General features: G+C 46.4%; 1 non-coding gene and 1 pseudogene across 1 annotated transcript; one reads left to right on the plus strand and one right to left on the minus strand.

Moving 5' to 3' along the window:
• Nucleotides 1-27,652, minus strand: part of LOC144738374 (uncharacterized) — a 215,599-nt pseudogene that overhangs the window by 155,462 nt on the left and 32,485 nt on the right.
• On the plus strand, nucleotides 4,040-4,111 carry TRNAA-UGC (transfer RNA alanine (anticodon UGC)). Its single transcript has one exon. It is a non-coding gene; the product is annotated as a tRNA-Ala (tRNA).

Genomic DNA, 27,652 nt, shown 5'->3' on the forward strand with positions numbered 1-27,652 from the left:
AACGTCGTATTCTATTATTTAATTTAATTTATTATTTTATCTTTAGACGTGACTTAACCGAAAGAAACAAATAATAATTCCTGCAGTCACGAAAGTTCTAAAATTAAGATTGAACCACTTCTACGGGGAAGTTTTAAGCTTATCTTTTTTCTCTCTCTCTGGCGACTTGTTTTCTCTGCCTGTGTCCTCTCTTTAGATTGTTCACACTTAAATTCTAACTTAGCAATCTTTGAAATACGTAATCAACCAGGCTATGCGTTAATTGTGTGTTGACCGACCCTCTGTGTTGTATTACATTACATTTCGATATTTTACTAGGTTATTTAATTTTAGTGTGTCCTTCTCCTGATTTTCAGGCTTGCTTGCCGTGCCATCGCATTCGCAGCACCACGTCTGTTGACCACTCATTGATATGCTAATTTTTTCTCTAACCCTCCTCCCTCTCTCTGCCTCCGCCCCCCCCCTCTGTCTATTTAAGGCCACCACACAGAGACGATCACCCCTCTCTGTTACCTGTGTTGCTCTCGCTATGTATCTTGGTGATATCTGTCTGCTAATATGTCTGTCTATAGTTTTCTGGTTAGATTTTATGTCGCTATTTCATTATACCTGATGATGATTGCTTGTGTTGCAATCGAAACGTCGTATTCTATTAGTCATATTTCTGTCTCTTATATATATTTTTCAGTGATTTCTAGGATTTCAAGCGAGAGTGATGTTGTTAATGCTCTACATTGTGTTCAGATAAAATTGTTCCTGATAAGTTCCAGAAGTGTTCACTCATTTCAGGATGACAACAATTTTATACTTCGATAGATACATTGCTTCGTCTCGTAGTTGGATCATCGGCTCTGTTAAATGTGTGGTGTTTATGGTAGAAGTTGCCATGTGTTGTCATCTTCTCACAGCTACTGATTTGGGTGTGCCGTCTTCTTTTAAGATTTGCCCATTCCTGTTATTCATTTTGTCGTAGTGTTTGTGTTGAATTCCGTGTCTTGAGTGTTGAGGTTTATTCTAGACTTCGTCACGTTAAGGTGGTGCTTTGTCGTCCGATCGGATTACTTGTTGATGTGGTGTGATGCGCAGTGGTTGTGAGGTGGTTCAATTCCTGATTTTACTCTCGTGGTTAAGTGGTCTTGTTGAGCTAAAGTTGGAGAAAGTCAGTGATCACAACTTTGCTCAATATTTTAAACATGTTCATTAATTTTCATCATTGTAATAAATTAATTCACTTCAAATAATAGGTTTAAGAGTGTGCGTGGATTGCACGTTCGTTGTTCCTGTGTTTGATGGCTTGGACTTCTGGACGAATAGCTTCAGTGGAAAAGAATGTCAAAGGGGAAATCGACGTTTACGTTTTTGATTTTAAGAATCTTTTTTAACTGTTTAATTCCAAATTGAGAAATAATTTGCCTAGTTCCTTTCCTGTTTGAGCATGCGTGTTAATAAAGATTTCTATACGAGTATTAACGTGAGTTTTCTTGCAGATTAATAAAGACCTGTTTTTAAAGATGACTGATTGTACGTTATTGCTACCATATCCTTCCTTAAAAGACGGACGAGTAGACATACACACACGAGTGTGCATCCAAACGCGACTGTATATACAGCGGTGTGCATTCACACACGAGTGTGCATGTGTTTCTACGAGTTTTAACGTTAATATACTTGCAGAACAATAAAGACCTGCTATGTTAAAGATGACTGATCGTCCCTTATTGCTACAATGTTCATAGCGAACACGTGTGGAGGTGAGTTTCAGGTGAAGCATCTCCATCACACAAGTTTACCCTTACCTGGCAGCATCGTGGCAGTCCGCTGGTCACACTCACTACGTCACACTCACGAGCTGTAGGGGCGGGGCTCTGTCTGCTCAGTGGCGCTGTTTTCATTCATTTAGCACCACGAGCGGGGAGTCTCATCCCTGTAGTTCCCTGTTGTGGTGGCGCGCCGCATTCATTACCACGTTGCCCCTCAATTATTTGTACGATACAATATTATAACAATAATACACGAGTACACATATACACTCCCATGTACACACACCCACACACGAATATACATACACAGCAGTGTACGTACACAGGGATTGCGTTTGACATCACAAATAAATGGGCGAACAAATGATTGTACATACCTATACACGCATACATACACGCGGGTACATATCCACATAAACAAGTGTAAATATACACACGAGTGACATACACAGCAGTACAGATCCATGTACATACATACAGTAGCAGACTAGGATAGCGAGGTTTTGTGATGATTTTCACAGGTTAAACTGACGATATAAATATTAGATGCCCCACAACACTGAAGTACGTTATACTTTTGAAAAAAACCCGCATTCAATTCTAATTCCTTCTCTGTTTCCACTCCAAACGCTTGGAATTATTAATAATATTTAAAATAGTGGCCCCATGTTTAATGAGTGTAGTGAAGACATTAGTTTATTTTATTTAATTCAATTTGTTTGCATTTGCTACGGCACACTGGTTGAGATTATTCTTCCCATTTATGAAATCTCTCTAGAATCATTTACATTTTCTTCATAAACGTACTTGCATTCAATTGTTATTCTCGCATGTAACGCTCCTCATATCTAACAAACCTAATCTCATGTGGCCATTGTGCTTAAGCCTAAGTAGGATTTTGCACATTTCCAATGGCCTGTAAACTGTGATCAAGTTATCGGCCTTACCTGTGAAATACAGTATAAAATATTGTTGATCGAGATATACTTATACTAAGAGCTGCATGTTTCATATCGTGTTGATGTGGTTTTATGAACATGTTTAAGGACCTTTGTTGATCAGGGTGTGTCTAGACAACGAAGGTGAATTGTTATATTTGAAAAATTAAAATTGTTACAATTGCCGTGGATACCCATCTGGATGGTATCATTTGTAAGCGTTGTTTATTATATTGTAACGCAGCCATGATCGCATTTCAGTCAATAGCAGAAAGTCTCGTGTGTATTTAGACCTCTGTGTATTACTGTGCTGTGTGTACGAATGTGTTGACACATTTTCCACGTGTTTTCACGGTAAGTGCATTGAATGTGGAGGGGTAACCAGCCCCTCGCAACAGTCCGGAGACCTCGAGGGCCGCTGTGATCGCTATGAGCCTTCCCTCTCGGACATTGCTCACAGTTACCACAGCTTTACCGTCCGCCGATGCGGTAGGGGGTTGTTTTTACAGAACTTTACTCGTGGCAGGGGAATGCCAAACAACAGGGAGAGTGGCTCTTCTGAACAAAATAATGAAGGGGCATGGGACTGTGGCGGTGAGCTGTGGGAAGCTGTATGCCCCAGGCGAGGAGTTGTGGTTGCTCATGCCTACCCCGAAGGTGAACATCAGGTCAGGGATGCAGGCAAGACCGATTAGTCTTATGCCTATCATAATATCCCGTAATAGAATCACACTGTGCTCGAATGAATGCATTGTGTATGTATCTATATGCGAACTGCGGGCTGCGGGATTTGAATGGCACAATACATATAAAATAAATATGCTCAACGAGTTTTGATTAGGATTGTGCGGTTAATTGTTAATACATACTGTAAATAGCTATTCCAATCCATTGAGATTGCACATTCAGCAAATTCTAATGCGACAACAATGCGATCCTAATAATTATAGTGCAATTCTAATCCCGCACCCCCAGTACGCATATCCGTCCCTAGGTCCGCAAATATATATATATACATATGCATACATTCCAGTATAGTGGGATTATACAGGTAGGAATAATGTTCCACACTGCCCACCAGGGATTTATTGTCTGTCTGTCTGTCGTTCATAAATAAATATATAACATAAACAGCTCTTTGATTGGTGGTGACCTACTGCCGGGTACGGAGAGGGGAGGTGCCTAAGGGAGGAGGGTCAGGGGAGGGGCCTAAGTAAGGGGGGAGTCAGGAGAGGGGCCTGAGGGGCGGGGGGGTCAGCGGAGGGGCCTAAGGAGGTGGGGGGGTAAGGGGAGGGGCCGATAGTTCAGGGGGCTGGCTACTTGGCTGGCTGCCAGCGTGGTGGGGGTGTAGCGCAGTGGGAGAGCGCACACTTTGCATGTGTGAGGCCCTGGGTTCAATCCCCGGCATCTCCATCTCGGAAGCTTTTATTTAAATATTTTTTCCAACAAAGTTTGAATTCCAAAATCAATTAGCTGTGTCAATGTCCCTGTAATAGGGGTGCACATGAACTCTCGTAAATATTACCCTATATGAACGATACCTTCGGATGAATTAGTGTTGATTTCAGGAACTTGCTATTTCTATAACTAGCGATGCACACAGTGATAAAATTGTTTACTTAAACATTTGTAGATGAAAGCCAGTGCTTAAAAGTATCCAGAACACTTTTATTTCCGAATTAAAGATTTCCAAGAATAAATTAATTAGGACAGCATTATAGTATCCATCCACATGTATTCTTGTTATTTCTTTTGTTTCAAAGAAATACATTTTGCTTGGACTCTGTGCATGGGGTCTAAAGAGGAATTGTCGTCAGGACTCATTACATCCACTACATCCACGCATCTCTCATGATCCACCTGCATAGGTTCGAAAGATGGATTTTTTTCAGGACTCATTGCAGCATTTTGTTTTTCACCTTTTGATTTCACTTCCCTATCATTGCGGATCTTATCATGATTGTTTCGCCAAGCAATCGTGCTCGCCAGGCTGGGTCTCGTGGAAGAAGGTTCATCTGCTGAGCGAGGAGTCGAGCGTCTATCCTCAGCGAAATCCCTCTCGAAATGACCTTGAGGTCTGATTTTAAGCACCTTATATCTTTGCTCTAGCATCCAAATCCTTTGTTCTCGACTTGGCCTATCATGGACTTTGCATTCAATTGTTAATTTTTACATTAACTATCAGCATATCTAGCAACATAATACGTATGTACATCTCACTGCATAATTGTACACTTCCGTTTGAATAAGGATGTGCATCTCCCTGCATAATTCCATGATTCGTGTTAATTTGCTAATATTCACCCCCCAATGTCCTCTAAACTGCTGCAAGTTCAGAGGATTATAAAGCGACATACAGTCTGAAGTATCAAAATTGGTGATCTCGAGCTTGATTTGGAATAAAATGTGCATGTTTAAACTGTGCTGATTTTGTTTTATAATTATATTTAAGGACAATCGTGTTGAGCGGGTGCTTCTAGAAAATGAGTGTTTTATATTATAATTTCTGCCATCAACTTTAAATGATCATCTGAATGGTTTAGCTTGTAAGCGTGGTTTATTATAATGTCCATTTTAAAGGTTTTTTGGGTTAGATTGCGTAAATATATAAATGTGTCGTTGAAACCCGCCACCACCCGACAAAGCCAACTAGTTAGGGTTGTCACGTAAACAGGACATGCATATTTGTCACTAGTACAGCACACCGGTGGGTTGAAGAGCCAAGCCACAACATTTACAATCTGAGTACGACGTTTCTCCTGTAATTAAAACTAGCTTCATCAGTCGACAGTCAGATTTGGGAAGTCTCACTGTTTCGTTCCTTATATAGAAGCATTGATATGTTGACCACGCAGCTGCGCTCTATTGAAGTCCGCTGCCCTTTGTCGGCATGCACTCCGATTTATAAATGCAGCAGTGTTTGGATGCACACTCGCGTGTGCATGTCTACTCGTCTGTGTTTTTTTAAAAACCAATCAGGTCTTTATTGATTTGCAAGAATATTAACATTAAAACTCGCATTACATTTTTTCATCAATTCGCTTGGTCAAACGGTTAAGAAACTAGGAAAATTATTTCACTTTCAGGAATTCAACAGTTATAAAATCTTCTCAAATCAAACACGTAAACATCGATAAATCATTCCCAATTGACGTCCTTATCGATTGAAGCCATTCGTCCTGAAGTAATAAACACAATAGACAGGAAGAACAAGTCCAAAGGGTTCACATAATGCACACGCTTAATGTACATTGCTGCAGTAACCCCCCCCCCCCCCCCCCCCCACATTGTGCAAGAGCGCAGCTGCGTGGTCAACACATTTTCGCTTCAATATAAGGAACGAAACAGTAAGACTTCACAAATCTGGCTGTCGCCTGATCAAGCTAGTTGTAATTACTGCCGAATCGTCGTACTCAGATTGTAAAGGTTGTGGCTTGGCTCTCCAACACACCGGTGTGCTGTACTAGTGACGAATTGGCATGTTTTGTTTAGGTGACAACCCTTACTAGTTGGATGTGTCGGGTGGTGGCGGGTTTGAACGAAACATTTATATATTTATGCAATCTAACCCAAACACCTCTATTATAGATGCATTTCAGAGGTAAGTCCGATAAATTGATAGCAGTTTACAGACCATTATAAATATGCAAACAAACAACATGCACATAATTATGCCCATCTGTATTCAAACAGAAGCCAGCAATAATGCAGTGAAATGCACATTAATATTTAGGTTTAAGCACAATGTCTACATGAGCTTAGGTGTGTTGCTAGATATGGAGAGCATTACTTTCAAGAATAACAATTGAATGCAAGGAAGTTTATGAAGAAAATGCAAATGATTCTAGAGAGATTTCATTAATGGGATGAATAATCCAAACCAGTGTGCCGTAGCAAAGACAAACAAATGGAAGTATGATCTTTAAACATACTTCATGCAAATAAACTAAAATAATAACTTCACAACACGCATTAAACATGAGGCCAAGCGTTTGGAGTGGAATTAGAATCGCATGCGTTTGTGTCATTCGCATAACGTTCAGTGTTGTGGGGCATCTAAGATTCATATCGTCAGTTTAACTTGTGAAAATAATAACAAAACCCAGCTATCCGAGTCTGCTACTGTGTGTATGTCCATGGATATGTGCTGCTGTGTATGTCCACTCGTGTGTTTATTTACACTCGTTGATGTGGATATGTACATGCGTGCATGTGTGTGTATAGGTATGTATAATCATGTGTTCACACCCCGCATATAACCGCTCCGGCGTGGCCGGCTCCACAAACAGACACCGATGCCTTGCTGTGTATGGTTTGGCCGTTAAGGTATGTTGCTAGATATGAGGAGCGTTACTTCCGAGAAAAACAATTGAATGCAAGGAAGTTAATGAAGATAATGCAAATGATTCTAGAGATATATCATAAATGGGAAGAATAATCCGAACCAGTGTGCCGTATCAGAAGTAAACAAATGGAAGCAAATAAACTAAACTGATTACTTTACTACACTCAATCTAGATTTGAAGTTTTCATGACTGGAGGGATCCATACTCTTTGGTTCTTTAGGTAAAGTCACGTAGGTAGAAACATAAAAAATTTAACAAAAACATATATATCACGAGGTTTCGTTGTGATATATTATTAAAATTATCCAGCTGGATTATATTTTCCGCGATTCATTATTTTTTGTTTTATTTGATAATTTTTCTATCTACGTGACTTTGCCGAAAGAACCAAGGGTATGGATTCCTGCAGTCACGACAGCTTCAAATCAAGATCACAATTACTGTCATCAACTTTTAATACTCATCTAAATGGTATAGCTTGTAAGGCTGTGTGCATTTGCATTGCTGTGTATGTTCACTTGTCTTTGGTTCGTGTGTGTGTGGCCATGTGTGTGATATAAGCATTGTACAGTTAACAAACTATTAGATAACTTTATGTATACGATAAACCATAACAGTAGAAACACTACAACAAGAGAAGCATTCGTGTGTGTACGTCTACTGCTTTGTCTGTATGTACACCCCTGTATATTACAACTAGTGTGTGAATGCACGCTGCTGTATATATATATACAGTCGTGTTTGGAAGCACACTCATGTGTGCATGTCTACTCGTCCATGTTCTTTTTAAGGAAGGATATAACGAACGATCAGTTATCTTTAAAAACAAATCAGGTCTTTATTAATCTGCAAGAATATTGATGTTAACACTCGTATCGAAATATTAATCAATCTTTTTTTGGTCAAACAGTTAAGGAACGAGACAATTATTTTACTTTCAAGAATTCAATAGTTAAAAAATCTTCTCAAAATAAAACACGTAAACGTCTATTTGTCATTCCCCATTGACGTCCTTATCGATAGAAGCTATCCATCCAGAAGTGAAAGCCATCAAACACAGGAACAACGAACGTGAAATCCACGTATACATCCTGGAACCGATCATCTGCAGTAATTATTAAACAATGAGGAAAATGAAATATATATTTTTTTAATATTGAGCAAATATATGATCACAGTCTTTCTCAAACTTTGGCTCCACAAGACCACTTAACTACGAGAGTAAAATCAGGAATTGAACCACCTCACAACCACTGCACATCACACCACATCAACAAGTAATCCGATAGGTAACTGCTCCACATTCAATGCAATTACCGTGAAAACACGTGGAAAATTAAAACACATACGTACACAAAGCACTGTACATACACAGCAGTGTAAAAACACACGAGACTTTCTGCTATAGACTAATAATGGTTATAATGATAAACAACACTTACAAACTACACCATCCAGATGGGTACCCATAGCAATTCTAACCATTTAAATTGATCGAATATAACAATTCACCTTCGTTGTCTAGACACACAGTGGTCCTTAAATATTTTCATTAAACCACGTCAACACATGCACCTCCTAACTTAAGTATACCTCGATCAACATTGTGATATTTTAGATGGTATTTCACAGTTATGGCCGATACATTAATATTAGTTTACAGAATGCACAACGTCCAAGCCGCCGACCTGTACCACGTTGTGCATTCTTTTGGCCCCGCCCCCCCCTCCCCCCTCCCGAGACGTTCTCCGTGACACGTCGTGCCGTCTTTGAGCCCCGCCCACCTCCCTCCCGATACGTTCCATTCATTGGCTACCACATTCTGATGAGCTCCGCCCCCCCTCTCCTCCCCCCTCAACTTGCTCTTAAGGGATTACATCTTGAATCATTGCCTCACTTGATGCAGCAAATCTGGCTGTGACGGTCCCACCTGATGACGGAGACTTGTGTTGCCTCCGAAACGTCGTGATTTTTATTTTTATTTTACTTTCATTAATTTTAATGTTTTACCTACGTGACTTTACCGAAAAAACCTAAGAATATTCCCTCCAGGACATTGCTCACATCCACCGCAGCGTTAACGTCCGGCACCGCCGATGAGGTAGCAGATTGTTTTTACAGAACTTTACTTGTGGCTGGGGAATTCCAAACAACAGGGGGCTCTTCTTCTGAGAAAAAAAAACGAATCAAGGAGGCGTGGGAGCGTGGCGTAAGGTGTGGAAAGCTCTAAGCCCCAGGCTACCGTGGGCACACCTCCCAATCAACGGGAGGCGAGGAGTGGTGGTTGCTCATGCATCCACCGAAGATGAATATCAGTCGAGGGATGAAAGCAAGGCAAATGAGTTAGATTCATTCTATGACCTCCTACATAATAATCCCATGATACTCGTATGTATGGATGTCATATGTATATATATATATGCGAACCTAGGGACGGAAATGCGAACTGGGGGTGAGGGTTAAATTTCGATTTAAAGCCTTCGTGACTGAAGGGATTCATCTTCTTGGTTCTTTCGGTAAAGTAACGTAGAAGGGAAGTAATAAAATAATAAAAATAAAACATAATAAAATAAAATAATTCTCACGACGTTTCGGCTACAACGCAAGCAGCCGTCTTCAGGTAAAGAATGAGACAATGCCAAGCTAGGGGCTTATATATAAGCTGAGTTGGAGGTGGAAGAAGAAGAGAGCCTTAACAAAGGAATGTGCATATGAAGAGGAATTTAGCATATTCATGGGAAATGCGTAGGAGGTGGGCGGGGGGGATTCAAAGTCATATTATGCCCATGCATTATGCAGGATCAGCAGCACCAAGGGGGGTGCAGGAAGTAGCATTAACAAAGGAAAGGAATGTTAATGATATGTAGCTGCAGTTACTAAACAACCACGTAGAAAACTAAAGTATAAACTACATAAAAAACTGTTTCCGGTCCCGCGCACAACCAGCACTGCACCACGTGATGCGCCAGCCGGGATCGTGGGGGGCGGAGCCTCGCGCTAGTGACGTCACCTCTGATACGTCACAGCCACGCCTCCACCCACAGTCGAGAGGAATGCACACGAGGGAGCAGCAGAAGAAGCCTTTTGAGAGCGAATCCTCAACGAGGTGAGCGACCCTATTGACGATGAATGTGGTTTCTTTTTATTTTACATTTCGACTACAAACTAAAGCTTCATTATTTTTATATGTTCATAATTTAATTTTCAGCAATCTTGCTGTGGATTTCACACCTAACGATGATTGCTTGTGTTGCAGTCGAAACGTCGTGATAATTGTATTGTTTTATATTCATATTATTTTATTGTTTCCCTTCTATGTGACTTCACCGAAAGAACCAAGAATATGAATCTCTGCAGTCACGAATGCTTTAAATAAAAATTCAATGTAGAACTGTTAGGATACTTGGCATTCCCTGAAATGTTGCTGTTACTGTCGTTGTTTAGACCCCAAGCGAGTCAGCATTTAAAACGAGTATAACTAATCCGTTTAAATCTCATAGAATATTAATAACATGTCTACAATTATTGTGTTCTGATTGCTGGTACAATTGTGCCCTACATTATATGTACTGAATGTTATTCAACAATTGGGGAGGAATCTGCCTTTAAGTTCAGACCCTAGACGCTGCCATAGTTGCCTCCAATCTGTGATGTCACAGCCACATGGGTGGTACCTCTGACATCAAGTGACCTACGACGTCATGCTCGTATTATAACAAATCATTTAAGTATGGTCATATGACCCTAATGACCTACAATGCATATGGGTCATTTATCAAGCAGTCGATTAATCCAAATGGGCTGTACATGAACATGCATGTCTGGATTAGAGGTGAAATATCATTGTTAAGTCAGCTATTTAGCTGTGCCTTTTTACACCTGATGAAGGAAGCTTGTGTTGCCTCCGAAACGTCGTGATATTTTATTTCTATTATTATTTCGATAAATGTTTGTTATTTATTTTTATTATTTATCTATTTTTACCTACGTGACTTTACAAAAAAAAAACCCAAGAGTATAGTCACGATAGTGATTAGATTGGTACAATGAGTGTTCAAATATGTATTAATTAAGAGGATGAGTGATTCAAAAGGTTGCTAAATCTGAGCGTTGTTCCAACCTCCACAGGCCATCCAACTTCAAACAAAATCTACTCCTTCCCAACATCATGGACGGACAAATCACGTGGGCTGAGATCTTGAATGACTATGAGGGTAAGTCCCAGATACCTGCATCACATAAATTATATGCGGAGGAGGAGGCTCCTTGATAAATGATTTTTCGTAGACATGACTTGGTGGTAATGGGAAGACGTAATGCTCGAGTGTGGCAAAGAGGATGGGTTTAGATTTGAGTTTCTGCCATCTTTGTTCAAACTGGGGTCTCAAGCTTATGTAATTTACGGTCTCAAAATGCCGACAAAAACATGACTTGTAAAGTTTTACTGCCATGTGATGAATATTTCTCAGTAGCAGGTCCTGTTGGTGGTAAGAGGTAATTACTGGGATCTCAAAATTAGTTCTGTGAAACTCTATGTCCTTCGTTCTCTAATTCATTACTCGTCCTTGGAATGAATTTTCTGTTCTTCATAGCCCGGGAGTCGGCGTGCCAGTCGACCACGTGGGGGGACGTTATGGATAAGGTGGACCCTTTCCCAGGCCAAAGTTACAAGAATCGCTCCCCAAAGGTGTGTATGGGTTCTAGATTTGAAGCTTTCGTGACTGCAAGGATTCATACTCTTAGTTATTTCGGTAAAGTCACGTAGGTATAAAATTAAATAAAAATTAATGAAAATAAAATAATAAAAATCACGACGTTTCGGAGGCAACACAAGTCTCCATCCCAGGTGGGACCGTCACAGCTGAATTTGCTGTATCAAGTGAGGCAGGGATTCCAAGATGCAAGTTCTTAAATACAAGTTAAGGAGGGGGGAGGAGCTTATCAGAATGTGGTAGCCAATGAATGGAACGTATTGGGAGGGAGGGCGGGGCTAAAAGAGAGCACGATGTGTATGGGGTCTGTAGGGTTAAAACACACGACATTGTCTCGAAAACTAGCACACCATGTCACCACACCATCACACCAAAATATCACGACACCAACTCTCACCATCACATTTCTCATCACACTACACGACCACCAATTCAATACACCATATTAGAGCCTCATCATGCCTCTATACCTTCACAATACACCATCTCTCGAGAACATTCCACTACTTCTCCTCTCCATATCACAACATCATGTCCCGACACCATCACCGCATCTCTTCACCGTCCCACTCATGCAGGCACTTGAAGTGGCCATTTATTACCAATGAAGACAGAATGATATCAGGCAGTCACATGAATTATGTCTGTGTGGACTAAGCAAGTTTGAATGACTGAATGTGGATGGCTGCATCTGTACCTACATGTGTGAGTATGTTTTTTTGTTTGGGTTCATGTGCACGTCCACGTTTGCATGCCTGTGGGTATGAATGTTTGCTTGCATGTGCATGTCTGAATGTTCCTTTGCTTATCTTTGCTTGATCAGAGGATAATTGGGGAGTTGAAGGACGTCAGCGGGGTGAAGCATCTCCAGGAAAAGAACCTTGGCAAAGAAAGATGCACCATGGAAGAGGAGCGCCTCTTTGAGGTGCAGCGCATTGCCAGGGCGAAGTGCCGCACAGAGGAGAAATGCTTCCGAGACTATCTCCTCAAGAAGCGCCTCATTCAAGTGAAGTACTTAATTGATGACAAGCATCATCTCGAGATGAAGTGTCCTGAGGAGAACAATCTGGAGGAGGAGGAGGAGAAGTGTCTCGCTAACGTGAAACGCGTCGAGGAGGAGAAGCGCCTTGAGCAGGAGCAGCGCCTCGCCGCCACCACCGCCACCACCGCCACCACCGCCACCACCGCCACCACCGCCACCACCGCCACCACCGACGCCGTTGTCGCCACTGCCACAAAACCCGCCGCCACCACTGCCATTGCCACCGCCACCACCGTCACGACCGCCAACACCGCCGCCACTGCCACCACCGTCGCCGTCACCACCACCACCGCCGCCACCGCCATCACCTCTACCACGGCCACCACCCCCACCACCGCCACCACCACTGCCACCACCGCCACCACCTCCATCACCGCCACCACGGCCACCACCGCCACCACTGCCGCCGCCATCACCACCATCGTCACGACCGCCGCCACCACCACTGCCACCGCCACCACCACCACCACCGCCGCCACCGCATCCACCGCCATCACCGCCACCACCACTGCCACCGCTGCCGCCGCCACTGCATTCACCGCCATCACCGCCACCACGGCTACCGCCACCGCATCCACCTCTGCCACTCCTGTGCAGGGCCCGATTGCTCCAAGCTTTGGAGAAGAGTGCTTCAAAGCAGAGAAGATGGAGAAGAAGACAGAGGTGGAACAGGAAGAGGAGAAGGTGGTGGAGGAGGTTGAGGAGGAACAGGAGGAGAGAATGGAGAAGACAGAGAATGGAGAAAAGATGGTGGTGGAGGATGAAGAGGAGGAGATGGAGGACGAGACAAAGGAGGAGGTGGAGGAGGTGCAGGTGGTGGAGGTGGTGATGCAGGGAAAGAAGAGGAAGCGAGGGGGCCTTGCTCGCGTGGCGAGAGCGATCATCTTACTCCTCCGCCGCGTGCTGCTTTGTGGTGGCATGTCTGGTACAGACAATTGACGAAACCTACCACGTGGCAAGCCCCAGAGCCACTCCTGTAAAGAATAAGATTCAATACCATTGTTGTTGCTGGTACTATATAAACTTTGTGAAATAAACCCATGATGACACAACATAACGTTGAATTGCTTGCAAGTGCTGTCTGTGTTGGGTAAATGTGCCTTGGCTCGGATGTAAGGTGTCCCAGCTGTGTGTGTGGCAATACAAGTGTAATGAGCGACTTCCACGACACGTCACATAGAGGGTACTTCTTTATTTCTCACAGTGGGCACAATACAGGCCAACACTGGTTCTTCCTCTCACTGACTAGAACTCTCGGCAATAACACCTCTAGTGGCTGCACGCAGAGCCGATCACTCGGCGTGGTCCCCTCGCCCTCACTCGTCTCGCCGCTGGCTGGCGGCATGATGATGACGGCGATGTAACCAATCAGGAGATCTTCCACGTGGCCGGACAACGGAGAGAGATTTCGATGAACAGCGACACAGCCAGGACCCAGGACCCCACACGAGCCCCGAGCACCGGGTCCGCTCCCCATTATATTCGCCCAGGTGTGGCTAAACCCCGCCTCCCCCCACCACTTCTCGTGGAACATTCGAGCAGGTTCCCAGAGCATTTCGACTAACCCCACCTGTTTCCTTTGCCACAGATACGCCTCCTTCCCTGATTGGCTGTTACTTATGTGCCTGTACCCGTAAATGCCTTAAAAGGACAGCACGTGTCACTTTGTAATGTCAACAGGTGTAATCCTGTCATTACACAAGGACACACATTTGAGAGACGTTTTGGAAAATGGCCCTTCTTCAGAGCAAATACAAATAGTGGTGGGAAAATATATTCAGGTGAATCGCCTCCTGCACAACACTGCCACTCTACACCACTGCCCCAATGACCTCTTTCCCTCTGCCCCTTTTCCGCACTGCCCCCTCTGCTCCACTGTCCCACGTCTCCTCAGGTCCAATGCTCCACTGCCCTTCTGCTCCACTGCACCTCTGCCCCTCTCTTCACCTTCTGCCACAGCAGTTGAAACAAATAGTTGAGTTTCTTAAACCCCTTCCTCTTCTAAAACACCTGCCCAATGTGGAAGAGTAGACCAAAATATCTTCTAAAGGGACTCTCTAGAACTTGGTCTTCTAGAAATTCTTACTGCCACCAGAGGTATTAAAAAGCAATTGCAGAATTGTGCCACCACTGAAATATCGAAATTGTTTTGACAGAATATTCAAAGAATGCTGCTGCTCACGATACAGGCTGCTGCTGGATAACCAGGGTTTGAAACCTGGCACCCGCCAGTGATCAAAGCGGGTTCTCTAGTCTAGCATGTTCAGGATCTCAGCCCAGTCGACATTGACTGTGTAGTGGCAACGCATTTGCTGCTGGCAGAAAATAGGATCTGTGGCGTACGGCAGTCCTGTCCTCAGCAGGTCACAGAGGGGCCCACCAGGACCCGCTAGTAGGTTCCAGGGCGGAGCGAGTCCACGCTGACAGTGTAAGAGGGGCCCCTGTGGGGCACCTTGGGGCTGTGTTTGGAATGTGAACCCCGTTGTGCTGCTGTAGTCCATCGTCGCCATTCTTCTCATCGTCATCTCCGTCTCCACCATCTCGGAGCGCCGCTAGTCAGGCAGCTTACCGTCTGTCCTGGCTGAGTAGCGTCGCAATATAATAGATGGTCGAAGTATTAAGTGTGTGAATTCCGTCGGTGCTCGTTAATAAATAAGTGCTTCCAAGTCTTATCGTCTCCGAGTTAGTCACTACAACTGCACAAAATAACCCATCACATGGCTGTAATGTGGTTCTGCACTTATTTGGATAAATTCCATCTATAATAATGACCAACGTTACTCCTACTTAAAGAACAGGTGGGAGGGTCCTGCTTTTTGCTATGCGGACCAGAGGGCACTTGCAGTGTACTCAGAATTAGCTCCATGATATCAGCTTCAGTGGGCCATTTTCCAACACGAGGCTTGCAATGATCTGCTAGAGACACGAATTAATAATTGGTTCCATGGCAGGATGGGGACATCCCAACACGGGTTAAAATTTGGTGAAAATTCGAACATGCGGGTTTATGAATCAAATACGTTGCAGTTTAATTATCACTGCAGTGGCTTTTTGGCATGGAGGTAGGGTAGATGTGAAGTTTAATAACATTGTGTACAACGTCCTTTTTAACGACAAAGTAAAGATTCAGAGTGAATGTACATCCACTATCGTTACTATCCACATACAAATATAAAACACACACATTGCATTAAGGATCGCAGCGTTGATAGATCAGTGTCTCTCACACAGACACTCACCCAGAGGCATGTCGATACACACACAAAGACCAAAAAAACCGATACGCTGTCTTTCTGACAGACCTGTTCTTCACCTGATGACGGCTGCTTGCGTTGTGGCCGAAACGTCGTGATAATTATTTAATTATGTTTTATTTTTATTATTTTATTATTTCCATTCTACGTGACTTTACCGAAAGAACCAAGAAGATGAATCCCTGCAGTCACGAAAGCTTTAAATCGAAATTTAACCCATATAGCCTTCATGACACTTTTTGGGGCAAGTGCTGTTAGCAAGTACAAATCCTTTGTTCACGACTTGGCCTATCATGGACTTTGCATTCAATTGTAATTCTTTTTACATTTACAATCCGCATATCAATCAACATAGCTTATCTAATCTGGCCATTGTAATTAAACCTTAATATGTATGTGCATCTGTTGGATCTATGCCCTGTTTTCCGTTATTAATATTAAGAATAATAATTTTTTTTATTATATCTATATATATATTTTTTTCTAAATTAAGTAATGAAAACAACCCACTACAAGCACACCAGGAATCTGTGAAACGGCCATTAAACTGGTAAGAAGTCGGTCACAAGAGAGGTCAAAGACATCCAGATGGACAAAGATCGATGACCTGAACTCCCAAAACATCTTGAGATGCACGGAGGGGGTGCAGAGCAGAGTAAAGAATAAATAACGGTTGAAACTTCGCGTTTTCTTAACGTTTTCCTTAGTGAAAAGTAGAAACTTAACATAGATAATTAACCAACAAACAATAATTTTATTATTAGTAATTCCCTTATATTCACCGCATACATATTATTTAGAAGTATATGTTTCCTATCTACACGACCTTCCGAAAAACTAAAGAGTACGAATTCCAGAAAGCTTAAGTGCATAGTACACTTAACCTTAGGACATAAAAAAATTAACTCAGAATAAAACACCAATCTCTGGGGAACTAAACTTGGCGAAGCCAAATAATAATGTGACGAGGATCATGACGAATATGCATTAAACATAGACGAATGATAACCCCGATACCAAGACCGAAGGAACTCATAAAATATAATTCAAGAATAAATGTAACACACAGGACCACATAAATGTATTACAAACATCTCATCAGCCACCTTTGTCTTCCAGCAGGGCCTGACAAGCAAAGAGGGAGTAAAAAGGTCACAAGGGGCGGGGGGGGTTTGTGCTGACATGGTTTGTTTTCTCTCGCAAGAGACGTGGAGAGAGGAGAGGGTGCTCGCGTGTTTGAGTTGAGCACGGCCGCCTTTGTCTCCCCGCAGCACAAACAGATGGCCCATGAATACTTGGAGGGTTAGGAAGGTCGCGAGGGGGGGGACGCGGGGATGTCTGCTTATTCTCGCTCTGTTTTAGTTTGTTTTTCTCTCGCAAAAGAGAGAAGAGGGTGATCACGTTTTGAGCACAAACAGCAAGATTTGCACACGCAAGCAAATAATATTCCACACCCCTCCTCCCAGAAGGGTTACACAGCTGTGTCTTCACTAATAAACACACGAAACACACGGACGAGATGTGTTCAACCCACAGAAAGATATATGACGGCCTTCAAACAACTCGGGAAGATTGAGTGGATTTTCTCCATATAAGCCGGGGAAAAATCCATTCAACTCAGATCGTCAGGGGCCCTGGCCCCCACCACAGATCGCCAGGGGCTCTGAGCCCCATCTCGTCGCCAGGACTTCGACTCCACCACAGATCGTCAAGAAGTTTTCGTCATCTAGCATGACGAGGTTCGCGAGGTAGCGACGTGCCGCTACAAGCCGAGGTCTGCAACACCTGAGAAGAATCGCTACCCTGAGTCACCGAGCTGCGAGTGAAGCCAACAAAGACGCCAACGTCCACCCTGCCACGAACGAAGCATCGCTCCTCGTCAGAGTGACGACCAGCGAACAACCCGCAGGAAAGGCGGAGATCGCCAAGCTAGCGCCAAGCGAGCGCCACCCAGCGCCAGCAGAGCTGCGCCGCCGTGCGCCACCGTGCGCCACCGTGCGCCACTGTGCGCCACCGTGCGCCACTGTGCGCCAACGAGCGACACCCAGCGCCACCGAGCGACACGAGCGACCGAGCATCTTCAAGGACAGCATCGTGCCAACTCGTCATCCAGCGGTGGAGAGAGAGAGAGAGCGCACAAGCCGAGCGACACGCCGAGCGAGGGAGCAGCAGGCGCTCGCGGCGGCCACGCCCAACCCAAGAGAAAACTTCTGGCCGCTGTTTGTATCCTCCTACACCACATAAGCTAACGACACAATCAATATTACGAGGGGACAACGCACACACAACACGCACACGAATAAGACTTTCAAAAGTTATCTTTGTGTTTCCAAAAAGGGTTGCCATTTCGAGGTGGTGCGTTCAATATCAACTGATCGTGCAAAGCAGTGCTGCCGTCGAGTTACATGAATAAGAAATGTTTTAGTCATTCATTTTCGTTAACTGCATAATTTCGCCAATGAATAAAAAAAATGTTTAGTCATTCATATTAGGTAATTGCATAGTATCGCAAATGCATAAGTGTTTATTCATTCATTTTAGTCAAATGCATAATATCGTAATTGCATAAGAATTTTAGTTATTCATATTAATCGAATGCACAGTATCGCAAATGCATAAGAGTTTGGTTATTCATGAATTATTGACGCATGTTTGACCTGCATGATAGAATGTCACATGCTTGTGTAATAAACGACTGGACCACGATGTCTGGCTCAGTGTCCTTTATTATTCGGTTCGTGCTGTACACCCACACGGCTGTCTTTACTCTGTAGCTTCTCCACGGTGCTGACTCCAATGTCAGCCCGATCCACAACAGCAGCTCCGCTGCTGTTTCTCTCACACAGCCCCCTTTGGCTGTACTCGCTGCTGCTCTTCTCCCTCCGCAGCTCTCACAGCTTCTTGCTCTCTCTCTCTCTCTCCGCAGCTCCTCCTGGCAGCCACACCGCTGCCTCTAACACGCAGCCCTTCTGGCTGTCTCCTCCGCAGCTGCACAACACTCCGCAGCTTCCTCTTATCTTCGGGGTTGGCTCCCGATGGCCGTCGGCGCCCCCCCCCTCTCCACTCTTGCCCGCGTGGCCTCACTCTTTTCCGCTCACACCCCGACTGCCTTCCCCTTCCGGTTTACCCGCTTAAGGCCCCGAATCTTCCCCCCACGTCACATGACTCCACCCCCCGTGACGTCACCTCCGGAAGGTCGCTTACGCCCGCATTACACTTGTTAGAATAAAATTGCTTAACACCAACTGTTCGAGTGCTTCTTTCCAAGTCCATGCAAAACTGTCTTATTCATAAGAGCTGTATCCTGTGATGAGATCTGAACTGGTGACCTTAAATATCATAACACACACTAGGATAATCGGTAAACGTTTAATCGATGATAATCGTGTTATCCTGATTGACAACTCTGGATAAACGAAGCTGAGCCTAATTATCACAACTGCTCACATTAACATCATCGCAAGCGTCCGCATAAATTACTACGATTATCTCCGCGATTATCATAATTTATGCATATAATCACACGCAATATCATAATTTATGCATGTTAATACACACATTAACATAATTAATGCGATTTGCGCATTTTTCGGAAAATTATTAATTTTTATTATTTTCATCAAAATTTCATAACTCCGACACATACAACACCCTTCTCTCCCCGTGTCTCCCTCCTCTCTCTCCCCGTGTCTCACTCCTCTCTCTCCCCGTGTCTCACTCCTCTCTCTCCCCGTGTCTACCTCCTCTCTCTCCCGTGTCTCCCTCCTCTCTCTCCCCGTGTCTCCCTCCTCTCTCTCCCCGTGTCTCCATCCTCTCTCTCCCCGTGTCTCCCTCCTCTCTCTCCCCGTGTCTCCCTCTTCTCTCTCTCCCCGTGTCTCCCTCCTCTCTCTCTCCCCGTGTCTCCCTCCTCTCTCTCTCTCTCCCGTGTCTCCCTCCTCTCTCTCCCCGTGTCTCCCTCCTCTCTCTCCCCGTGTCTCACTTCTCTCTCTCCCCGTGTCTCCCTCCTATCCCCATGTCTCCATCCTCTCTCTCCCCATGTCTCCATGTCCCCTTCTCTCTAGGTGGTGCAGGTTCAGGAGTTTACTGGCTGCACTCCGACCTTTGGCCTTGGCTGTCGCCCAAGTGGGATTGTCGCACAGCAGTCAACCCACAGCATCAGTATCTGTCCCATGACCTCCTCCTGCACCTAGCCTGGCACAGCAGTCAACCCATGACACCTGGCTCTGTCCCGTGACCTCCTCCTGCACCTAGCCTGGCACAGCAGTCAACCCATGGCACCTGGGTTGTTGTGATATCACCATCATGTAGTTGCAAATTACGGCTGTTGTCGTTGTGAGTTTGTAGGTTTGTGTGTGAGTAATGGTGCGTGTGTGACTTTCATGACGTGTGTGAGAGTAGGATGGTAGGGGTGTGTATCATGGTGCGAGTGTGGGTGTGTATCATGGTGAGTGTGTGGGTGTGTGAGTATTATGGTGAGTGTGGGTGTGTGAGTATTATGGTGAGTGTGGGGTTTGTGAGATGGCTGGCAATGTTGATTGGTGGTGATGATGATGCCTTGTGCTTGAGAATGGCACACTGAACTCTGAGTACCCTTTAAGTGCTGTCTGGTCCACATTGTAAAGGGCAGGACTTTCCCACCTGTTCTTTATTTAAGAGCAACGTGGGTCACAACAATGTTGTTACTTCTTACAGCTGGAATTTATCCTAAGTACATGGAGAACCACATTGCAGCCATGTGATAGTTGATGTTGTGCAGTAAATGATGACCGGGCTGAGACCATTGACTCGCTAGACTTGAGAATCTGCTTTGATCACAGGTGACTGCCTGGATTCAATCCCAGGTACTCCGTGGTGCAAATTCAGTGCTATGACCACAAGGTCCATCGGCCACCTCTAAACACCTCCCACGTTAAAGACATAAGCAGCAACCTGTTTAGTGAGCAGCAGCATTCTTTGAATATTGTTCCAAAGCAATTGGGATTGTGGAGCAGTGGCAGTCCTGCATTTCCTTTCTCTTTAATCCACAGTGGAGCAGAGCGCAGTGGAGACGTGGGGCAATAGAGCAGAGGAGCAATGGAGCAATGAGGCAGTGCAGCAAAGGAGCAGTGGGGCAGATGAGGGGTGGATTTGTCGTGAAGGCGAATCACCTGAATATGTGCTCTGAAGAACCATTTCCCAAAACGTATCTTTTTATCTATGTGTTTGTCCTGCCGCACACACAGCCGGGACACCGCACACACGAGCCAAGGCACATTTAACCAACCCAGGCAGCACTCGCAAGCAATGCAACGTTACGTTGTGTCCTCATGTGTTGATTTCACAAAGTTTATAGTCACAACAACAACAAAAATATTGATCCTAATTCTTAACCGGGTGGCCTTGAGACTTGGCACGTGCAGGTTTTGTTCATTGTCTGCACCAGACCCCTGCAACTGTCTAATTCTGGGTCAGCTGCCCCTTACATGTCCTGGAAACCATGGTAAGGTCATCGCATGAGGACCGCCTGGATGAAAACCTGCATGGAAGGGGCCCAGTGTGGAGCCGGCTATGCTAATGGAATAGTCCCATGTGTGTGTGTGATGTGAGGTCTCCTGGCAGCAGTCATTTGCTGCAGTGCTGGCATCTGCTGCTCAGTTTCATTCCCCAGCTGTGGTCCCAGTGGCATCTTGGGTCGTGTGGTTATAGCAGTCACGGTTGGCACCGATCCACGACCACCACCCCTACTGGGCGGTGGACCTGCCTCCACAAAGTAGCATGTGACGGAGGAGTGAGGTGAACGCTCTCGCCATGCGAGCGAGGCCCCCTCGCTTCCTCTTCTTTTCGTGCATCTCCACCTGCACCTTCTCCATCTTCTCCTCCTCTGTCTCATCCTCTTCCATCCCCTCTTCTTCATCCTCCACCGCCATCTTCTCCTCTACCTCTTCTTCCTGTGCCATCTCTGTCTTCTCCATCTTCTCCACTAGCACCATCTCTTCCTCCTTCATCTTCTCCTCCTCACCCTCCTGCACCACCATCTCCTCCACCCTCTTCTCTTCCTCCTCCGCCACTACCATTGTTTCTCCTTTGTCCGTAGTCTCCATCTCCTCCACCACGACCATCTGTTCATCCTTTGTTGTCTTCTTGTCCTCCATCTCCGTATTGTCTTTATCCTCTCCCTCCGTGCTCTCCTCCATTGTCACCATCACAATCTCGTCCTCCTTTGCCTTTTCTTCCTCTGATTTCTCCTCCTCCGTCTCTACTTCATCCTCCATCATCTCCTTCACCTCTTCCTTCGTCTCCTTCTCCACAACCTCTGACTTCGCTTCAAAGGCCTGGAGGAGTGAGGAGGAGGGCTGCTTTAGCTCAGATCTGTTAAGAGACAAACACGACACCGTTTCACTTTCCTGCTACGGCAGACATCGCCATCTACTCAACGTCCGGGGGTGGAATGTGTGGCGGATTCATTCGAGCTTAATATGAACAGCAATAACGACATGGCCAGTGAGTGTGCTTCATATTGGCACTGTCATTCTCATGGGGCAAGGCTATCCTTGAGATAGGTTCAGCTGTGTCTCACACAGACTGTTGTGGTTTCACAGTAGTGGGTGGCGTTGCTTTGTCAATTTAGCCGAATCATTTTTAGTGACATTTTTATGTGTATTCTAATTGATCCCTTGGACATAATGGTCTACACATTAAACATGACATTGGTGGAGATCATGAATGTCCACTGTGATGGAATGGGTGTGTATCTTTGTGGTCAATGCAGCGGCAGTAATAGCCAGGGCAGGAAGCAAGATCTGAACTGTAAGTGGTGAGCGATGAGTGTGCGACCCTTTGGCTGCTTCAACCGATCCACGATTTCTATCAAATATCCGACATTGATTTGAGGTCGACAGAGCCGCCTCCCTTGACGTCGAAGGCATCTCAGAGTGCATTGAGCACGATGAGCCACTCACATCTCGCATCTCAACGCATTTGAAATTGGACACCTCTCCCAGTGGTCGCTGTCTCTGTGCATTACAAGGCAACTTGGCAGCTGGCCTGGAAACAGGCAATTATCACGGTGGATGGAGGGTTAAATGGTGAAATATGGCCGCATCGTTATCTGGTCTCACTCAGAAACCAATTATGGAAAGTAAATCTGTCCACAGTATAGCGGAATGTACACGTGGGGTTTGCAGTGTCTGTATATTTTGTGAGTGCAGCAGAGCTGGAGCACCTGTGCCTCACAGCAAAAGGGACCTGGGTTTGATTTCCACGTTGGGCCACGTTATCTGTGTGGAATGTGCTTCCCCCTGTTCTGGGAGGATTCTGCAGCTTTCTCCCTGTAACTGAACCCACACAATGCAAATCGCTAAATTTGGATCACAAACAGCAGCAACGTTGTTACCAACTGCGAGCAAACTTGACAGGACCCTCCTGAAAAAAAGTCTTGAGACTTAGTGAGGCTCATCCTGCGTAAACAAGCATGATAATAAATGAATTAAAATAAACACACACTGGACACACGCAGAGTGGTTTACCGTGGCTCAGCGCCTCCAGAGTTTGCTTTCTCTTCTTGGAAGCCCTCTTCTCCAAAGCTCGGAGTAATCGGGCCCTGCACAGGAGTGGCGGCGGCGGCGACGGTTGCGCTGGCGGTGTTGGCAGAGGCGGTGTCAGTGGTGGTGGTGGTGTTGCTGGTGGTAGCGGTCTGGAGCCAGTGTTGCTCGATCTTGGCGAGGCGCTTTTCCTCCATGAGGCACTTTTGCTCCACTAGACGCTTCTCCTCCATCAAGTGCTTCTCCTGAAGTTTCACCTCAATGAGGCGCTTCTCCTGCATGAGACGTTTCTCCTCGACAAGCTTCGCCTTGCAAAGGCGCCTCTCAAGATGCTTCTTCTTCTCGAGATGCTTCAGCTCTATGAGACGCTTCACCTCAAAGAGGCGCTTCTCTTCCTCCACCCGCCTCTCCTCCATGAGGCGCTTCTCCTCCATGAGGCACTTCTCTTCCATGAGGCACTTCTCTTCCTCCACCCTCCTCTCCTCCATGAGGCGCTTCTCCATGAGGCACTTCTCTTCCTCCACCTGCTTCTCCTCCATGAGGCACTTCTCTTCCATGAGGCACTTCTCTTCCTCCACCCGCCTCTCCTCCATGAGGCGCTTCTCTGAGGCACTTCTCTTCCTCCACCTGCTTCTCCTCCATGAGGCACTTCTCCTCCATGAGGCACTTCTCTTCCTCCACCTGCTTCTCCTCCATGAGGCACTTCTCCTCCATGAGGCACTTCTCTTCCTCCACCTGCTTCTCCTCCATGAGGCACTTCTCCTCCATGAGGCACTTCTCTTCCTCCACCTGCTTCTCCTCCATGAGGCACTTCTCTATGAGGCACTTCTCTTCCTCCACCTGCTTCTCCTCCATGAGGCACTTCTCCTCCATGAGGCACTTCTCTTCCTCCACCTGCTTCTCCTCCATGAGGCACTTCTCCTTCATGAGGCACTTCTCTTCCTCCACCTGCTTCTCCTCCATGAGGCACTTCTCCTCCATGAGGCACTTCTCTTCCTCCACCTGCTTCTCCTCCATGAGGCGCTTCTCCATGAGGCACTTCTCCTCCTCCACCTGCTTCTCCTCCATGAGGCACTTCTCCTCCATGAGGCACTTCTCTTCCTCCACCTGCTTCTCCTCTATGAGGCACTTCTCCTCCATGAGGCACTTCTCTTCCTCCACCTGCTTCTCCTCCATGAGGCACTTCTCTTCCTCCACCTGCTTCTCCTCCATGAGGCACTTCTCCTCCATGAGGCACTTCTCTTCCTCCACCTGCTTCTCCTCCATGAGGCACTTCTCCTCCATGAGGCACTTCTCTTCCTCCACCTGCTTCTCCTCCATGAGGCACTTCTCCTCCATGAGGCTCTTCTCCTCTATGAGGCACTTCTCTTCCCCCACCTGCTTCTCCTCCATGAGGCACTTCTCCACTATGAGGCACTTCTCCTCCATGAGGCACTTCTCTTCCTCCACCTGCTTCTCCTCCATGAGGCACTTCTCCTCCATGAGGCACTTCTCCTCCATGAGGCACTTCTCCTCCATGAGGCACTTATCTTCCTCCACCTGCTTCTCCTCCATGAGGCACTTCTCTTCCTCCACCTGCTTCTCCTCCATGAGGCACTTCTCCTCCATGAGGCACTTCTCTTCCTCCACCTGCTTCTCCTCCATGAGGCGCTTCTCCATGAGGCACTTCTCTTCCTCCACCTGCTTCTCCTCCATGAGGCACTTCTCTTCCTCCACCTGCTTCTCCTCCATGAGGCACTTCTCCATGAGGCACTTCTCTTCCTCCACCTGCTTCTCCTCCATGAGGCACTTCTCCTCCATGAGGCACTTCTCTTCCTCCACCTGCTTCTCCTCCATGAGGCACTTCTCCTCCGTGAGGCACTTCTCTTCCTCAACCTGCTTCTCCTCCATGAGGCACTTCTCCTCCATGAGGCACTTCTCTTCCTCCACCTGCTTCTCCTCCATGAGGCACTTCTCCTCCATGAGGCACTTCTCTTCCTCCACCTGCTTCTCCTCCATGAGGCACTTCTCCTCCATGAGGCACTTCTCTTCCTCCACCTGCTTCTCCTCCATGAGGCACTTCTCCTCCATGAGGCACTTCTCTTCCTCCACCTGCTTCTCCTCCATGAGGCACTTCTCCTCCATGAGGCACTTCTCTTCCTCCACCTGCTTCTCCTCCATGAGGCACTTCTCTTCCTCCACCTGCTTCTTCTCCATGAGGCACTTCTCCTCCATGAGGCGCTTCTCCTCTATGAGGCACTTCTCTTCCTCCACCTGCTTCTCCTCCATGAGGCACTTCTCCTCCATGAGGCACTTCTCCTCCATGAGGCACTTCTCTTCCTCCACCTGCTTCTCCTCCATGAGGCACTTCTCCTCCATGAGGCACTTCTCCTCCATGAGGCGCTTCTCCTCCATGAGGCACTTCTCTTCCTCCACCTGCTTCTCCTCCATGAGGCACTTCTCCTCCATGAGGCACTTCTCTTCCTCCACCTGCTTCTCCTCCATGAGGCACTTCTCCTCCATGAGGCACTTCTCTTCCTCCACCTGCTTCTCCTCCATGAGGCACTTCTCCTCCATGAGGCACTTCTCTTCCTCCACCTGCTTCTCCTCCATGAGGCACTTCTCCTCCATGAGGCGCTTCTCCTCTATGAGGCACTTCTCTTCCCCCACCTGCTTCTCCTCCATGAGGCACTTCTCCACTATGAGGCACTTCTCCTCCATGAGGCACTTCTCTTCCTCCACCTGCTTCTCCTCCATGAGGCACTTCTCCTCCATGAGGCACTTCTCCTCCATGAGGCACTTCTCCTCCATGAGGCACTTATCTTCCTCCACCTGCTTCTCCTCCATGAGGCACTTCTCTTCCTCCACCTGCTTCTCCTCCATGAGGCACTTCTCCTCCATGAGGCACTTCTCTTCCTCCACCTGCTTCTCCTCCATGAGGCGCTTCTCCATGAGGCACTTCTCTTCCTCCACCTGCTTCTCCTCCATGAGGCACTTCTCTTCCTCCACCTGCTTCTCCTCCATGAGGCACTTCTCCATGAGGCACTTCTCTTCCTCCACCTGCTTCTCCTCCATGAGGCACTTCTCCTCCATGAGGCACTTCTCTTCCTCCACCTGCTTCTCCTCCATGAGGCACTTCTCCTCCGTGAGGCACTTCTCTTCCTCCACCTGCTTCTCCTCCATGAGGCACTTCTCCTCCATGAGGCACTTCTCTTCCTCCACCTGCTTCTCCTCCATGAGGCACTTCTCCTCCATGAGGCACTTCTCTTCCTCCACCTGCTTCTCCTCCATGAGGCACTTCTCCTCCATGAGGCACTTCTCTTCCTCCACCTGCTTCTCCTCCATGAGGCACTTCTCCTCCATGAGGCACTTCTCTTCCTCCACCTGCTTCTCCTCCATGAGGCACTTCTCCTCCATGAGGCACTTCTCTTCTTCCACCTGCTTCTCCTCCATGAGGCACTTCTCTTCCTCCACCTGCTTCTTCTCCATGAGGCACTTCTCCTCCATGAGGCGCTTCTCCTCTATGAGGCACTTCTCCTCCTCCACCTGCTTCTCCTCCATGAGGCACTTCTCCTCCATGAGGCACTTCTCCTCCATGAGGCACTTCTCTTCCTCCACCTGCTTCTCCTCCATGAGGCACTTCTCCTCCATGAGGCACTTCTCCTCCATGAGGCACTTCTCCTCCATGAGGCACTTATCTTCCTCCACCTGCTTCTCCTCCATGAGGCACTTCTCCTCCATGAGGCACTTCTCTTCCTCCACCTGCTTCTCCTCCATGAGGCACTTCTCCTCCATGAGGCACTTCTCTTCCTCCACCTGCTTCTCCTCCATGAGGCGCTTCTCCATGAGGCACTTCTCTTCCTCCACCTGCTTCTCCATGAGGCACTTCTCTTCCTCCACCTGCTTCTCCTCCATGAGGCACTTCTCTTCCTCCACCTGCTTCTCCTCCATGAGGCACTTCTCCTCCATGAGGCACTTCTCTTCCTCCACCTGCTTCTCCTCCATGAGGCACTTCTCCTCTATGAGGCACTTCTCTTCCTCCACCTGCTTCTCCATGAGGCACTTCTCCTCCATGAGGCACTTCTCTTCCTCCACCTGCTT

The sequence above is a fragment of the Lampetra planeri genome, chromosome 82 (assembly GCF_965212315.1).
Source record: "Lampetra planeri chromosome 82, kcLamPlan1.2.h2, whole genome shotgun sequence".
NCBI classification, from domain to species: domain Eukaryota; kingdom Metazoa; phylum Chordata; class Hyperoartia; order Petromyzontiformes; family Petromyzontidae; genus Lampetra; species Lampetra planeri.